Here is an 18,848-nt window from a genome sequence, read left to right as displayed (position 1 = left end):
CCAGGTCCCTCTGCTCCTCGTGCCGATGGCTCACGCGAAGCTGAACCCAATCTTGTTGGGCCCTTCTACAACATAGAAGGTCTCATCACTCATATTATGGTTCAAGGGACCGCCGTGGATGAACCTGCAGACGACGCTGAATCTGACGAAGCGCCTGCACCACCGAAGCCAAAGAAGCTGATGAAACCTAAGGCTTCGAAGCCTACCCCTGCACCAAAGGTTTCATGGGCGAAGCCTCTAGCCACTGCACCTCCCGAACACAGTGTGCAGTCTGAAGATCTGTCATGCATCTCCAAGCCCTCCAAAGTGAAGATGCCCATGCAACCCACCAGCCAAGCACTGACCCCTGCTGCTGTTCTGCGCAATGAGAATGACGGCATTGATCTGTCCAGTGACGACGACCTTGGCGATGACGCTCTTGAGCAGTTGATCAAGAGCAAGCAAGAGGCAGAAATCTTCAATGACCTTCCTCTCTTTGATGTTGAAATCATCAACACATTCATTGATGAGTGGTTTGATAGCCCAAATGTTAGCTTTGATGATCTTCAGCTTCCCATTGGCCTCAGCGTCGCCTTCCATGGAGCCATTGCCGCTGAGCTAGCTCTAGCTAAAAAAATTGTCGAGCTGAAGCATAAGATAGATTATGAAAAAGCTCAGTTCAAGAAGCATATGGCCAAGCTCAATGTTGAAGACATTCAGAACTTCCAGACCATTATGCATGAGCTTAAGGAAGCATTCCGAACCAAACACGAAGAAGCCAAAGGTTCTCGTGAGCGCATGAAGGATCTTGCTGCTAAATGTGTTCAGGGATACAATGAAGCTGAAAAGCGCAAGGCCTTGGGGCGACCAGGCATCGACCACAGAATGGCGGCCAAGAAGAAGAAGAAGCCAGCTGTGGCAGAACCCGAAGCACCAAGGCAGGAAGTACATCCAATTGTCTTCCCAGCCAGTATGACAGGCTCGAAGCCTAAGGTCCCCACATTGGCTTCAGAACTGAAGAAAACAAGGGCAGCTGAAGCTGAAGCCAGAAAGCGCAAAACCAATGCCACCACTGATGATGCTCCTCCAACTAAGAAACGCAAAACCAAGAAGAGAGATCAGGCTGCTCCCACAGAGCCCCTTGAGGTCGAGCCAATATCGGTGGCTCATCCTGCATCTGAAAATCAAGAACGCCAAGTGGTAGTTCATGAGCCTGCTTCGACAGAGGCTCATGAAGCTGAAGACAATCCAGCTGTTGACCCCACCGCAGCTGAAGACATTGGTCCTCACGACAATGTTGAAGATGATGAAGTCCTTCCTCAGATCAAGCACCAGTTGGTATCATCGCCTGTGCTCACTCACAGCGAACTCATCAGCATTGGTCGTCCTCTGACGCCAACTGCTCAGGATGCATCGTGGGCTGATCACCCACAACGACAAGACACCCCAATTTCTTCCCAACCACAAGTCACCTCACCCGTGCAAGATGACGATGACTTTGAGGCCCAGCAAACTCCATCTCCGCAACCGTCGCCAGCATTACGCAGGCTGCACAAAGGACCGAGGCCCCAAGTCACTCCCACTGTGCACGTGTCAGAGTTTGAAGCCAAAACCACTGAAGACATTCCGGCTGCATCAGCCGATGAAAGAGAAGAACCAAGAGTTGAAGCCGAAAGAGTTGCTACACCCCCGTCCCACCAAGATGTTGTTCTCGAGGAGAACGTGTCCGACCCTCCAGCTTCTGAAGTGGAGGTTAACAATCCTGAGGCAGCCACCAACATCAACACTAAAGCCAATGACGTTGTCATGGCTGAAGCTAATGTGGCGCCTGAAGCTACTGCGGTGCCAGAAGTACAAGCGCCTGAAACCACTGCAGCGCCCGAAGCCACTTCTGAAGCACCTGAGGTGCAAGCACCTGAAGCCAATGTGGCCCCTGAAGCCCATGTCAACGATAATGCCAATGCTCATGTTCCCCCTCCAAGACCTCACACCATTGAGCTGGCATTTGATCGTTGTCAGCCTGTTATGGTCCGATCGCCCATTCTGACTCTTCCACCTGTCGTGGGTCCACAATTTGACTATCATGTCGAGCACAGACCTTCCGTCCAAAAGCCCAAGCCAAGACTTCCACGATTCCCAGGCACTGCAACTTCACCTGGGGTCTTCAATGTGAATGGCTTCATGGCACATGATACGTCTCCAACATATCTATAGTTTTTGATTGCTCCATGCTATATTATCTACTGTTTTGGACTATATTGGGATTTATTTTCCACTTTTATATTATTTTTGGGACTAACCTATTAACTAGAGGCCCAACCCAGAATTGCTGTTTTTTGCCTATTTAAGTGTTTCGGATAAACGGAATATCAAACGGAGTCCAAACAGAATAAAATCTTCGGGAACGTGATTTTCTCACCGAACGTGATCCAGGAGACTTGGACCCTACTGCAAGGGATCAAAGAGGAGGTCACGAGGGTGGGGGGCGCCCCCCCTAGGGCGCGCCCCCTGCCTCGTGGGCCCCTCGGTGCTCCACCGACGTACTCCTTCCTCCTATATATACACACATACCCCCAAACGATCAGAACAAGAGCCAAAAACCTAATTCCACCGCCGCAACTTTCTGTATCCACGAGATCCCATCTTGGGGCCTGTTCCGGAGCTCCGCCGGAAGAGGGCCGTCATCGCGGAGGGCTTCTACATCATCATAGCCTCTCCGATGAAGTGTGAGTAGTTTACCTCAGACCTTCGGGTCCATAGTTAGTAGCTAGATGGCTTCTTCTCTCTCTTTGAATCTCAATACAAAGTTCTCCCCCTCTCTTGTGGAGATCTATTCGATGTAATCTTCTTTTTGTGGTGTGCTTGTTGAGACCGATGAATTGTGGGTTTATGATCAAGTCTATCTATGAATAATATTTGAATCTTCTCTGAATTCTTTTATGTATGATTGGTTATCTTTGCAAGTATCTTCGAATTATCCGTTTGGTTTGGCCAACTAGATTGGTAGTTCTTGCCATGGGAGAAGTGCTTAGCTTTGGGTTTGATCTTGCGGTGTCCTTACCCAGTGACAGAAGGGGCAGCAAGGCACGTATTCTATCGTTGCCATCGAGGATAACAAGAGGGGGTTTATTTCATATTGCATGAATTTATCTCTCCACATCATGTCATCTTGCTTAAGGCGTTACTCTGTTTTAACTTAATACTCTAGATGCATGCTGGATAGCGGTCGATGAGTGGAGTAATAGTAGTAGATGCAGAATCGTTTCGATCTACTTGTCACGGACGTGATGCCTATATACGTGATCATGCCTAGATATTCTCATAACTATGCTCAATTCTATCAATTGCTCAACAGTAATTTGTTCACCCACCGTAGAATACTTATGCTCTTAAGAGAAGCCACTAGTGAAACCTATGGCCCCCGGGTCTATTCTCATCATATCAATCTCCATTACTTTAATATTGCTTTGCTTTTTTACTTTGCCTTTACTTTTTACTTTGCATCTTTATACCAAAAATACCAAAAATATTATATCTATCAGATCTCACTCTCGTAAGTGACCATGAAGGGCTTGACAACCCCTAATCGCGTTGGTTGCGAGTAGCTATCGCTTTGTGCAGGTACGAGGGACTTGAGCGTGGGCTCCTACTGGATTGATACCTTGGTTCTCAAAAACTGAGGGAAATACTTACGCTACTCTGCTGCATCATCCCTTCCTCCTGGGGGAAAACCAACGCAAGCTCTGGACGTAGCAAGAAGGATTTCTGGCGCCGTTGCCAGGGAGTCTACGCAAAAAAGTCAACATACCAAGTACCCATCACAATCCCTATCTCTCGCATTACATTATTTGTCATTTGCCTCTCGTTTTCCTCTCCCCCAATTCACCCTTGCCGTTTTATTTGCCCTCTCTCTCCCTATCCTCCCTCTCAATTTGCCTCTTTTTGCCCGTTTGCTTTTTGTTTGCTCGTGTGTTAGATTGCTTGTTTGTCGCGATGGCTCAAGATACTACTAAATTGTGTGACTTCACCAATACCAACAATAATGATTTCCTTAGCACTCCGATTGCTCCTCTTACCGATGTTGAATCTTGTGAAATTAATACTGCTTTGTTGAATCTTGTTATGAAAGATCAATTCGCCGGCCTTCCTAGCGAAGATGCCGCTAATCATCTGAATAGCTTCGTTGATTTATGTGATATGCAAAAGAAAAAAGATGTCAATAATGATGTCTTTAAATTGAAGCTATTTCCTTTTTCGCTTAGAGATCGTGCTAAAGCTTGGTTTTCGTCTCTGCCTAAGAATAGTATTGATTCATGGAACAAGGAGTGGCAAGAGCCTAAGCTTGGGGATGCCCATGGCACCCCCAAGATAATCCAAGGACACCAAAAAGTCAAAGCTTGGGGATGCCTCGGAAGGCATCCCCTCTTTCGTCCACTTCCATCGGTAATTTACTTCGAACTATATTTTTATTCACCAACATGATATGTGTTTTGCTTGGAGCGTCTTGTATTATTTGTGTCTTTGTGTCTTAGTATGCCACAATCATCCTTGCTGTACACACCTTTTGAGAGAGCCATACATGAATTAAAATTTGATAGAATACTCTATGTGCTTCACTTATATCTTTTGAGCTAGATAGTTTTGCTCTATGTGCTTCACTTATATCTTTTGAGCGTTATAATTTTGCTCTATGTGCTTCACTTAGATCTTTTAGAGCATGGTGGTGGATATGTTTTAAAGAAACTACTGATCTCTCATGCTTCACTTAAATTAATTTGAGAGTCTCTTAATAGCATGGTAATTTGCTTAATAATAATATGCTTGGTATTCAAGATTTGTGAAACTTTCTTTTGAGTGTGTTGAATACTAAGAAAAGATTGAAGCATGATAATTGTTTTGAGATATGGAGGTGATAATATTAAAGTCATGCTAGTTGAGTAGTTGTGAATTTAAAGAATACTTGTGTTGAAGTTTGTGATTCCCGTAGCATGCACGTATGGTGAACCGTTATGTGATGAAGTCGGAGCATGATTTATTTATTGATTGTCTTCCTTATGAGTGGCGGTCGGGGACGAGCGATGGTCTTTTCCTACAAATCTATTCCCCTAGGAGCATGCGCGTAATACTTTGCTTTGATAACTTCTAGATTTTTGCAATAAGTATATGAGTTCTTTATGACTAATGTTGAGTCCATGGATTATACACACTCTCACCCTTCCACCCTTTCTAGCCTCTCTAATACCGCGCAACTTTCGCTGATATCGTACACCTACCATATACCTTCCTCAAAACAGCCACCATACCTACCTATTATGGCATTTCCATAGCCATTCCGAGATATATTGCCATGCAACTTTCCACCATCTAGTTCATCATGACACATCCATCATTGTCATATTGCTTAGCATGATCATGTAGTTGACATAGTATTTGTGGCAAAGCCACCGTTCATAATTCTTTCATACTTGTCACTCTTGATTCATTGCATATCCCGGTACACCGCCAGAGGCATTCATATAGAGTCATACTTTGTTTTAGTATCGAGTTGTAATCATTGAGTTGTAAATAAATAAAAGTGTGATGATCATCATTCAATAGAGCATTGTCCCCAAAAAAAGAGAAAGGCCAAAGAAAAAAAAAGGCCCAAAAAAGGGGCAATGCTACTATCCTTTTTTCCACACTTGTGCTTCAAAGTAGCACCCTGATATAGCGAGTCTCATATATTGTGCTTCAAAGTAGCACCATGTTCTTCATATAGAGAGTCTCATATGTTGTCACTTTCATATACTAGTGGGAATTTTACGTTATAGAACTTGGCTTGTATATTCCAATGATGGGCTTCCTCAAATTGCCCTAGGTCTCCGTGAGCAAGCAAGTTGGATGCACACCCACTAGTTTCTTTTGTGGAGCTTTCATACATTTATAGCTCTAGTGCATCCGTTGCATGGCAATCCCTACTCACTCACATTGATATCTATTGATGGGCATCTCCATAGCCCGTTGATACGCCTAGTTGATGTGAGACTATCTTCTCCTTTTTGTCTTCTCCACAACCACCATTCTATTCCACCTATAGTGTTATATCCATGGCTCACGCTCATGTATTGCGTGAAGATTGAAAAAGTTTTGAAAAAGTTAGAGTATGAAACAATTGCTTGGCTTGTCATCGGGGTTGTGCATGATTTAAATACTTTGTGTGCAGAAGATGGAGCATAGCCAGACTATATGATTTTGTAGGGATAACTTTCTTTGGCCATGTTATTTTGAGAAGACATAATTGCTTATTAGTATGCTTAAAGTATTATTATTTTCTATGTCAATATAAACTTTGTCTTGAATCTTTCTAATCTGAATATTCATACCACAATTAAGAAGATTTGCATTGAAATTATGCCAAGTAGCACTCCGCATCAAAAATTCTCTTTTTATCATTTACCTACTCGAGGACGAGCAGGAATTAAGCTTGGGGATGCCTGATACGTCTCCAACGTATCTATAATTTTTGATTGCTCCATGCTATATTATCTACTGTTTTGGACTATATTGGGCTTTATTTTCCACTTTTATATTATTTTTGGGACTAACCTATTAACCGGAGGCCCAGCCCAGAATTGTTGTTTTTTGCCTATTTCAGTGTTTCGGATAAACGGAATATCAAACGGAGTCCAAACGGAATAAAATCTTCGGGAACGTGATTTTCTCACCGAACGTGATCCAGGAGACTTGGACCCTACTTCAAGGGATCAAAGAGGAGGTCACGAGGGTGGGGGGCGCGCCCCCCTGCCTCGTGGGCCCCTCGGTGCTCCACCGACGTACTCCTTCCTCCTATATATACACACATACCCCCAAACGATCAGAACAGGAGCCAAAAACCTAATTCCACCGCTGCAACTTTCTGTATCCACGAGATCCCATCTTGGGGCCTGTTCCGGAGCTCCGCCGGAAGAGGGCCGTCATCACGGAGAGCTTCTACATCATCATAGCCTCTCCGATGAAGTGTGAGTAGTTTACCTCAGACCTTTGGGTCCATAGTTAGTAGCTAGATGGCTTCTTCTCTCTCTTTGAATCTCAATACAAAGTTCCCCCCCTCTCTTGTGGAGATCTATTCGATGTAATCTTCTTTTTGCGGTGTGTTTGTTGAGACCGATGAATTGTGGGTTTACGATCAAGTCTACCTATGAATAATATTTGAATCTTCTCTGAATTCTTTTATGTATGATTGGTTATCTTTGCAAGTCTCTTCAAATTATCCGTTTGGTTTGGCCAACTAGATTGGTAGTTCTTGTTGGGGAACATGGTAATTTCAAAAACGGACATTTACATCTATGACCTTAACTCGAACCCACTACTCAGTTTTGCCCCTAATTTTTAGGTATGCTCAGATTTGCCCCTCCGTCGTTAGTTTCACTTATAGAAATGCCCTTCTCTGCCGTTACCGTCCGGTCAAAGGTCTTTGACCGTCCAGAAAAAATAGCAAAAATATCAAAAAATATGGAATTTGGTGGGATCGAAGATAGTCATGTCCGCAAGGCGCGTGCACATTTTCATGCCGTTCGGACACTCCGGGAGCTCGTGTCAAAGGAAAACATAAATTTTGTACGCATGCGAGCAGTAAATTCAAAAAAAATAAGAAAAAAAATCAAAAAAACATGAAATTTCGTGGGACTAAAGATATTCAGGTGCGCAAGATGTGTGCACGTTTTTGTTGTGTTTGGACATCGTAGGAGCTCGTGGAGAAAAAAACAAATTTTAGCTCAAAAAACTTTGAAAAAATGCACTATTTTGTTTTTTTCTCTAGAGCGCCTCGTACGTCATTTGATCACCAAAACTTGCAAGCACCTTGTGCACTCAAGCCTCTTTGACGCCAAATAAATTCAATTTTTTTAACGTTTTTGCTATTTTTTTGAATTTACTGTTCATAGGCATAAATTATTTTTGTCTTCCTTTGACACGAGCTCCCGGAGTGTCCAACCAACACAAAAATGTGCACGCGCCTTGCGGACATGACTATCTTCGATCCCACCAAATTTCATATTTTTTTGATTTTTTTTGCTATTTTTTTCTGGATGGTCAAAGTACTTTGACCGGACGGTAACGGCGCAAAAGGGCATTTCTATAAGTGACACTAATGGCGGAGGGGCAAAACTGAGGATACCTGAAAATTAGGGGCAAAACTGAGTAGTGGGTTCGAGTTAGGGGCAGAACTGGAATTGGCCCTTTCAAAAATATTCCTACGCACACGCAAGATTATGGTGATGCATAGCAACGAGAGGGGAGAGTGTTGTCTACGTACCCTCGTAGACCGTTCGCGGAAGCGTTATATCAACGCGGTTGATGTAGTCGTACGTCTTCACGTCCGACCGATCCAAGTACCGAAAGCACGGCACCTCCGAGTTCTGCACACGTTCGGCTCGGTGACGTCCTCGCCTTCTCGATCCAGCAAGAGGGGCGAAGTAGTAGATGAGTTCCGGCAGCACGACGGCGTGGTGACGGTGTTGGTGAAGAACAATCTTCGCAGGGCTTCGCCTAAGCACTACGAAAACTATGACAGAGGATAAACTAGAGGGGACGGGGTTGCCGGCACACGGCTTGGTGTTTCTTGATGTGTCTTTGGTGCTAGCCCTACCCCTCTATTTATATGTTGAGCCCTGGGGTCGAAACTTGGAGTAAAAGCCTCCTCAAAGTCGGTTTCACCCAAAAGGCAAGAGTCCTTCTCGGACTCCAGGGCTAGACGCCAGGGTTCCCGGCGTCTACCCCCTAGACACCAGGGTTCCTGGCATCTAGCCTCTGGTCTCCGCAAAACTTCCTTTTGCACTTTCCAAAAGCCTCGTGGGCTTTCCCCTTTGGCCCAGATAAAGTGTTCTCGTGCCCAAACATTTCGGGAAACATCCGGAACCCCTTCCGGTGAATTCCGGAACCCTTCCGGAGATCAAACACTACTATCCCATATATCAAACTTTATCTCCGGACCATTCCGTAGTTCCTCTTCATGTCCGTGATCTCATCCCGGACTCCGAACAACATTCGGTCATCAACATACATAACTCATATAGTATTATATCATCAACGAACGTTAAGCGTGCGGACCCTATGGGTTCGAGAACTATGTAGACATGACCGAGACACCTCTCTGGTCAATAACCAATAGCGGGACTTGGATGCCCATATTGGCTCCTACATATTCTACAAAGATCTTTACCGGTCAGACCGCATAACAACATACGTTGTTCCCTTTGTCATCGGTATGTTACTTGCCCGAGATTCAATTGTCGGTATCTCAATACCTAGTTCAATCTCGTTACCGACAAGTCTCTTTACTCGTTCCATAATACATCATTCTGCAACTAACTCATTAGTTGCAATGCTTGCAAGGCTTTAAGTGATGTGCATTACCGAGTGGGCCCAGAGATACCTCTCCGGCAATCGGAGTGACAAATCCTAATCTCGAAATAGGCCAACCCAACAAGTATCTTTGGAGACACCTGTAGAGCACCTTTATAATCACCCAGTTACGTTGTGACGTTTGGTAGCACACAAAGTGTTCCTCCGGTAAACGGGGGTTGCATAATCTCATAGTCATAGGAACATGTATAAGTCATGAAGAAAGCAATAGCAACAAACTAAACGGCCAAGTGCTAAGCTAACGGAATGGGTCAAGTCAATCACATCATTCTCCTAATGATGTGATCCCGTTAATCAAATGACAACTCATGTCTATGGTTAGGAAACATAACCATCTTTGATCAACGATCTAGTCAAGTAGAGGCATACTAGTGACACTTTGTTTGTCTATGTATTCACACATGTATTATGTTTCCGGTTAATACAATTCTAGCATGAATAATAAAAATGTATCATGATATAAGGAAATAAATAATAACTTTATTATTCCCTCTAGGGCATATTTCCTTCAGTCTCCCACTTGCACTAGAGTCAATAATCTAGATCACATCGCCATGTGATTTAACATCAATAGTTCACATCACCATGTGATTAACACCCATAGTTCACATTGTCATGTGACTAACACCCAAAGGGTTTACTAGAGTCAATAATCTAGTTCACATCGCTATGTGATTAACACCCAAAGAGTACTAAGGTGTGATCATGTTTTGCTTGTGAGAGAAGTTTAGTCAACGGGTCTGCAACATTCAGATCCGTATGTATCTTGCAAATTTCTATGTCAACAATGCTCTGCACGGAGCTACTCTAGCTAATTGCTCCCACTTTCAATATGTATCTAGACCGAGACTTAGAGTCATCCAGATCAGTATCAAAGCTTGAATCGACGTAACTCTTTACGACGAACCTTTTTCACCTCCATAATTGAGAAACATATCCTTATTCCACTAAGGATAATTTTGACCGTTGTCCAGTGATCTACTCCTAGATCACTATTGTACTCCCTTGCCAAAAACAGTGTAGGGTATACAATAGATCTCGTACACAGCATGGCATACTTTATAGAACCTATGGCTGAGGCATAAGGAATGAGTTTCATTCTCTTTCTATCTTCTGCCGTGGTCGGGCTTTGAGTCTTACTCAATTTCACACCTTGTAACACAGGCAAGAACTCTTTCTTTGACTGTTCCATTTTGAGCTACTTCAAAATCTTGTCAAGGTATGTACTCATGAAAAAACTTATCAAGCGTTTTGATCTATCTCTATAGATCTTGATTCTTAATATGTAAGCAGCTTCACCGAGGTTTTTCTTTGAAAAACTTCTTTCAAACACTCCTTTATGCTTTGCATAATAATTCTACATTATTTCCGATCAACAATATGTCATTCACATATACTTATCAGAAATGTTGTAGTGCTCCCACTCACTTTCTTGTAAATACAGGCTTCACCGCAAGTCTGTATAAAACTATATGATTTGATCAACTTATCAAAGCGTATATTCCAACTCCGAGATGCTTGCACCAGTCCATAGATGGATCGCTGGAGCTTGCATATTTTGTTAGTACCTTTAGGATTGACAAAACCTTCTGGTTGCATCATATACAACTTTTCTTTAATAAATCCATTAAATAATGCAATTTTGTTTATCCATTTGCCAGATTTCATAAAATGCGGCAATTGCTAACATGATTCGGACAGACTTAAGCATATATACGAGTGAGAAACTCTCATCGTAGTCAACACCTTGAACTTGTCGAAAACCTTTTTGCGACAATTCTAGCTTTGTAGATAGTAACACTACTATAAGCGTCCGTCTTCCTCTTGAAGATCCATTTAATCGCAATGGCTCGCCGATCAATGGGCAAGTCAATCAAAGTCCATACTTTGTTCTCATACATGGATCTCATCTCAGATTTCATGGCCTCAAGCCATTTCGCGGAATCTGGGCTCATCATCGCTTCCTCATAGTTCGTAGGCTCGTCATGATCTAGTAGCATGACTTCCAGAACAGGATTACCGTACCACTCTGGTGCGGAACTTACTCTGGTTGATCTACGAGGTTCAGTAATAACTTGATCTGAAGTTCCATGATCATCATCATTAACTTCCTCACTAATTGGTGTAGGTTTCACAGAAACCGGATTCTGTGATGAACTAATTTCCAATAAGGTAGCAGGTACAGTTACCTCATCAAGTTCTACTTTCCTCCCACTCACTTCTTTCGAGAGAAACTCCTTCTCTAGAAAGGATCCATTCTTGGCAACAAATGTCTTGCCTTCGTATCTGTGACAGAAGGTGTACCCAACAGTTACTTTTGGGTATCCTATGAAGATGCACTTCTCCGACTTGGGTTTGAGCTTATCAAGATGAAACTTTTTCACATAAGCATTGCAACCCCAAACTTTAAGAAACGACAGCTTAGGTTTCTCGCTAAACCATAGTTCATACGGTGTCGTCTCAACGGATTTAGATGGTGCCCTTTTTAATGTGAATGCAGCTGTCTTTAGTGCATAACCCCAAAACGATAGTGGTAAATCGATAAGAGACATCATAGATTGCAATATATCAAATAAAGTAAGGTTATGATGTTCGGACACACCATTACGCTGTGGTGTTCCAGGTGGCGTGAGTGGTGAAACTATTTCACATTGTTTTAACTGAAGGCCAAACTCGTAACTCAAATATTTTACTTCTGCGATCATATCATAGAAACTTTTATTTTTGTTACGATGATTCTCCACTTCACTCTGAAATTCTTTGAACTTTTCAAATATTTCAGACTTGTGTTTCATAAAGTAGATATACTCATATCTGCTCAAATCATCTGTGAAGATCAGAAAATAATGATACATGTCACGAGCCTCAATATTCATCGGACCACATACATCAGTATGTATGATTTCCAACAAATCTATTGCTCGCTCCATTGTTCTGGAGAACAGAGTTTTAGTCATCTTGCCCATGAGGCATGGTTCGCAAGCATCAACTGATTCATAATCAAGTGATTCCAAAAGCCCATCAGCATGGATTTTCTTCATGCGCTTTACACCAATATGACCTAAACGGCAGTGCCACAAATAAGTCGCATTATCATTATTAACTTTGCATCTTTTGGCTTCAATATTATGAAAATGTGTATTACCACGATCGAGATCCAACAAACCATTTTCATTGGGTGTATGACCATAGAAGGTTTTATTCATGTAAACAAAACAACAATTATTCTCTAACTTACATGAATAATCGTATTGCAATAAACATGATCCAATCATATTTATGCTCAACGCAAACACCAAATAACATTTATTTAGGTTCAACACTAATCCTGAAAGTATAGGGAGTGTGCGATGATGATCATATCAATCTTGGAACCACTTCCAACACACATCGTCACTTCATCCTTAACTAGTCTCTGTTTATTTTGCAACTCCCATTTCGTTTTACTACTCTTTAGCAACTGAACCAGTATCAAATACCAAGGGGTTGCTATAAACACTATACACATCAATAACATGTATATCAAATATATCTTTGTTTACTTTGCCATCCTTCCTATCCACCAAATACTTGGGGTAGTTCCGCTTCTAGTGACCAGTCCCTTTGCAGTAGAAGCACTCAGTTTCAGGCTTAGGTCCATACTTGGGTTTCTTCACTTGAGCAGCAACTTGTTTGCCGTTCTTCTTGAAGTTCCCCTTCTTCCCTTTACCCTTTATCTTGAAACTAGTGGTCTTGTCAATCATCAACACTTGATGTTTTTCTTGATTTCTACCTTCGCCGATTTTTCCATCGCGAAGAGCTTGGAATTATTTTCGTCATCCCTTACATATTATAGTTCATCACGAAGTTCTACTAACTTGGTGATGGTGACTAGAGAATTCTGTCAATCACTATTTTATCTGGAAGATTAACTCCCACTTGATTCAAGCGATTGTAGTACCCAGACAATCTGAGCACATGCTCACTGCTTGAGCTATTCTCCTCCATCCTTTAGCTATAGAACTTGTTGGAGACTTCATATCTCTCAACTCGGGTATTTGCTTGAAATATTAACTTCAACTCCTGGAACATCTCATATGGTCCATGACGTTCAAAACGTCTTTGAAGTCCCGATTCTAAGCCGTTTAAGCATGGTGCACTAAACTATCAAGTAGTCATCATATTGAGCTAGCCAAATGTTCATAACATCTGCATCTGCTCCTTGCAATAGGTTTGTCACCTAGCGGTGCATCAAGGACATAATTCTTCTGTGCAGCAATGAGGATAAACCTCAGATCACGGATCCAATCTGCATCATTGCTACTAACATCTTTCAACTTAGTTTTCTCTAGGAACATATCAAAAATAAAACAGGGGAGCTAAACGCGAGCTATTGATCTATAACATAGATATGCTAATACTACCAGGACTAAGTTCATGATAAATTTAAGTTCAATTAATCATATTACTTAGAACTCCCACTTAGATAGACATCCCTCTAATCCTCTAAGTGATCACGTGATCCATATCAACTAAACCATAACCGATCATCGTGAAATGGAGTAGTCTTCAATGGTGAACATCACTATGTTGATCATATTTACTATATGATTCACGCTCGACCTTTCGGTCTCAGTGTTCCGAGGCCATATCTGCATATGTTAGGCTCGTCAAGTTTAACCTGAGTATTCTGTGTGTGCAAAACTGGCTTGCACCCGTTGTAGATGGGCGTAGAGCTTATCACACCAGATCATCACTTGGTGCCTGGGCACGACGAACTTTGGCAATGGTGCATACTCAGGGAGAACACTTTTATCTTGAAATTTAGTGAGAGATCATCTTATAATGCTACCGTCAAACAAAGCAAGATAAGATGCATAAAAGATAAACATCACGTGCAATCAATATAAGTGATATGATATGGCCATCATCTTCTTGTGCTTGTGATCTCCATCTCCGAAGCACCGTCATGATCACCATCGTCACCGGCGCGACACCTTGATCTCCATCGTAGCATCGTTGTCGTCTCGCCAATCTTATGCTTCTACGACTATCGCTACTGCTTAGTGATAAAGTAAAGCATTACAGGGCGATTGCATTGCATACAATAAAGCGACAACCATATGGCTCTTGCCAGTGGACGATAACTCGGTTACAAAACATGATCATCTCATACAACAACTTATATCTCATCACGTCTTGACCATATCACATCACAACATGCCCTGCAAAAACAAGTTAGACGTCCTCTACTTTGTTGTTGCAAGTTTTACGTGGCTGCTACAGGCTTAGCAAGAACCGTTCTTACCTATGCATCAAAACCACAACGATAGTTTGTCAAGTTGGTGTTGTTTTAACCTTCGCAAGGACCGGGCGTAGACACACTTGATTCAACTAAAGTTGGAGAAACTGACACCCGCCAGCCACCTGTGTGCAAAGCACGTCGGTAGAACCAGTCTCGCGTAAGCGTACGCGTAATGTCGGTCCGGGCCGCTTCATCCAACAATACCGTCGAACCAAAGTATGACATGCTGGTAAGCAGTATGACTTATATCGCCCACAACTCACTTGTGTTCTACTCGTGCATATAGCATCAATGCATAAAACCAGGCTCAGATGCCACTATTGGGGAACATAGTAATTTCAAAAATATTCCTACGCACATGCAAGATCATGGTGATGCATAGCAACGAGAGGGGAGAGTGTTGTCTACATACCCTCGTAGACCATTCGCGGAAGCGTTATATCAACGCGGTTGATGTAGTCGTACGTCTTCACGTCTGACCGATCCAAGTACCGAAAGCACGGCACCTCCGAGTTCTGCACACGTTCGGCTCGGTGACGTCCTCGCCTTCTCGATCCAGCAAGAGGGACGAAGTAGTAGATGAGTTCCGGCAGCACGACGGCATGGTGACGGTGTTGGTGAAGAACAATCTCCGCAGGGCTTCGCCTAAGCACTACGAAAACTATGATGGAGGATAAACTAGAGGGGACGGGGTTGTCGGCACATGGCTTGGTGTTTCTTGATGTGTCTTTGGTGCTAGCCCTACCCCTCTATTTATATGTTGAGCCCTGGGGTCGAAACTTGGAGTAAAAGCCTCCTCAAAGTCGGTTTCACCCAAAAGGCAAGAGTCCTTCTCGGACTCCAGGGCTAGACGCCAGGGTTCCCGGCGTCTACCCCCTAAACGCCAGGGTTCCTGGCGTCTAGCCTCTGGTCTCCGCAAAACTTCCTTTTGCACTTTCCAAAAGCCTCGTGGGCTTTCCCCTTTGGCCCAGATAAAGTGTTCTCGTGCCCAAACATTTCGGGAAACATCCGGAACCCCTTCCGGTGAATTCCGGAACCCTTCCGGAGATCAAACACTACTATCCCATATATCAAACTTTATCTCCGGACCTTTCCGGAGTTCCTCGTCATGTCCGTGATCTCATCCCGGACTCCGAACAACATTCGGTCATCAACATACATAACTCATATAGTACTATATCGTCAACGAACGTTAAGCGTGCGGCCCTACAGGTTTGAGAACTATGTAGACATGACCGAGACACCTCTCTGGTCAATAACCAATAGCGGGACCTAGATGCCCATATTGGCTCCTACATATTCTACGAAGATCTTTATCGGTCAGACCGCATAACAACATACGTTGTTCCCTTTGTCATTGGTATGTTACTTGCCCGAGATTCGATCGTCGGTATCTCAATACCTAGTTCAATCTCGTTACCGGTAAGTCTCTTTACTCGTTCTGTAATACATCATTCTGCAACTAACTCATTAGTTACAATGCTTGCAAGGCTTTAAGTGATGTGCATTACCGAGTGGGCCCAGAGATACCTCTCCGACAATCGGAGTGACAAATCCTAATCTCGAAATACGCCAACCCAACAAGTACCTTCGGAGACACCTGTAGAGCACCTTTATAATCATGCCAATTACGTTGTGACGTTTGGTAGCACACAAAGTGTTCCTCCGGTAAACGGGAGTTGCATAATCTCATAGTCATAGGAACATGTATAAGTCATGAAGAAAGCAATAGCAACAAACTAAACGACCAAGCGCTAAGCTAACGGAATGGGTCAAGTCAATCACATCATTCTCCTAATGATGTGATCTCGTTAATCAAATGACAACTCATGTCTATGGTTAGGAAACATAACCATCTTTGATCAACGAGCTAGTCAAGTAGAGGCATACTAGTGACACTCTGTTTGTCTATGTATTCACACATGTATTATGTTTCCGGTTAATACAATTCTAGCATGAATAATAAACATTTATCATGATATAAGGAAATAAATAATAACTTTATTATTGCCTCTAGGGCATATTTCCTTCAGTTCTTGCCATGGGAGAAGTGCTTAGCTTTGGGTTCGATCTTGCGGTGTTCTTACCCAGTGACAGAAGGGGCAGCAAGGCACGTATTGTATAGTTGCCATCGAGGATAACAAGATGGGGTTTATTTCATAATGCATGAATTTATCTCTCTACATCATGTCATCTTGCTTAAGGCGTTACTCTGTTTTAACTTAATACTCTAGATGCATGCTGGATAGCGGTCGATGAGTGGAGTAATAGTAGTAGATGCAGAATCGTTTCGATCTACTTGTCACGGACATGATGCCTATATACACGATCATGCCTAGATATTCTCATAACTATGCTCAATTCTGTTAATTGCTCAACAGTAATTTGTTCACCCATCGTAGAATACTTATGCTCTTGAGAGAAGCCACTAGTGAAACCTATGGCCCCCGGGTCTATTCTTGTTGGGGAACGTAGCATAAATTCAAAAATTTCCTACGTGTCACCAAGATCTATCTATGGAGAGACTAGCAACGAGGGGAAGGAGAGTGCATCTACATACCCTTGTAAATCGCTAAGCGGAAGCGTTCAAGTGAACGGGGTCGATGGAGTCGTACTCGTCGTGATCCAAATCACCGATGATCAAGTGCCGAACGCACGGCACCTCCGCGTTCAACACACGTACAGCCCGGTGACGTCTCCCAAGCCTTGATCCAGCAAGGAGAGAGGGAGAGGTTGAGGAAGACTCCATCCAGCAGCAGCACAACGGCATGGTGGTGATGGAGGAGCGTGGCAATCCTGCAGGGCTTCACCAAGCACCACAGAAGAGGAGGGAGAGAGAGATGCAGGGCTGCACCAACGAGAGATCGAATCGCGCGTGTTATGGGCAGCCCTAGGCCTCATATATATAGGGGAAGGGGAGGGGCTGCGCCCCCTCTAGGGTTCCCACCCCTAGGGGGGGCGGCAGCCCTAGATGGGGAGCAAGGGGGGCGGCCAAGAGGGGATGGGAGAGGGAGGCGCACCAATATGGGCCCTAAGGCCCATATCCCATTAGGGTTTGCCCCCTCTCCATCTCTTAGGCGCATGGGCCTTAGTGGGGCTGGTGCCCTTGGCCCATGTAGGCCAAGGAACGCTCCCTACAGCCCATGTGGCCCCCCGGGGCTGGTGGCCCCACTTGGTGGACCCCCGGGACCCTCCCGGTGGTCCCGGTACATTACCGATAAACCCCGAAACTCTTCCGGTGACCAAAACAGGACTTCCCATATATAAATCTTTACCTCCGGACCATTCCGGAACTCCTCGTGATGTCCGGGATCTCATCCGGGACTCCGAACAACATTCGGTAACCACATACAAACTTCCTTTACAACCCTAGTGTCATCGAACCTTAAGTGTGTAGACCCTACGGGTTCGGGAGACATGCAGACATGACCGAGACGTTCTCCGGTCAATAACCAACAGCGGGATCTGGATACCCATGTTGGCTCCCACATGTTCCACGATGATCTCATCGGATGAACCACGATGTCAAGGACTTAATCAATCCCGTATACAATTCCCTTTGTCTTGCGGTACGATACTTGCCCGAGATTCGATCGTCGGTATCCCGATACCTTGTTCAATCTCGTTACCGGCAAGTCTCTTTTACTCATTCCGTAACACATCATCCTGTGATCAACTCCTTGATCACATTGTGCACATTATGATGATGTCCTACCGAGTGGGCCCAGAGATACCTCTCCGTTTACACTGAGTGACAAATCCCAGTCTCGATTCGTGCCAACCCAACAGACACTTTTGGAGATACCCGTAGTGCACCTTTATAGTCACCCAGTTACGTTGTGACGTTTGGTACACCCAAAGCACTCCTACGGTATCCGGGAGTTGCACAATCTCATGGTCTAAGGAAATGATACTTGACATTAGAAAAGCTTTAGCATACGAACTACACGATCTAGTGCTATGCTTAGGATTGGGTCTTGTCCATCACATCATTCTCCTAATGATGTGATCCCGTTATCAACGACATCCAATGTCCATGGTTAGGAAACCATAACCATCTATTGATCAACGAGCTAGTCAACTAGAGGCTCACTAGGGACATGGTGTTGTCTATGTATCCACACATGTATCTGAGTTTCCTATCAATACAATTATAGCATGGATAATAAACGATTATCATGAA

Source organism: Triticum urartu, chromosome 5 (assembly GCF_003073215.2).
Source record: "Triticum urartu cultivar G1812 chromosome 5, Tu2.1, whole genome shotgun sequence".
NCBI lineage: Eukaryota > Viridiplantae > Streptophyta > Magnoliopsida > Poales > Poaceae > Triticum > Triticum urartu.
Note: the sequence above shows the minus strand (reverse complement) of the source record.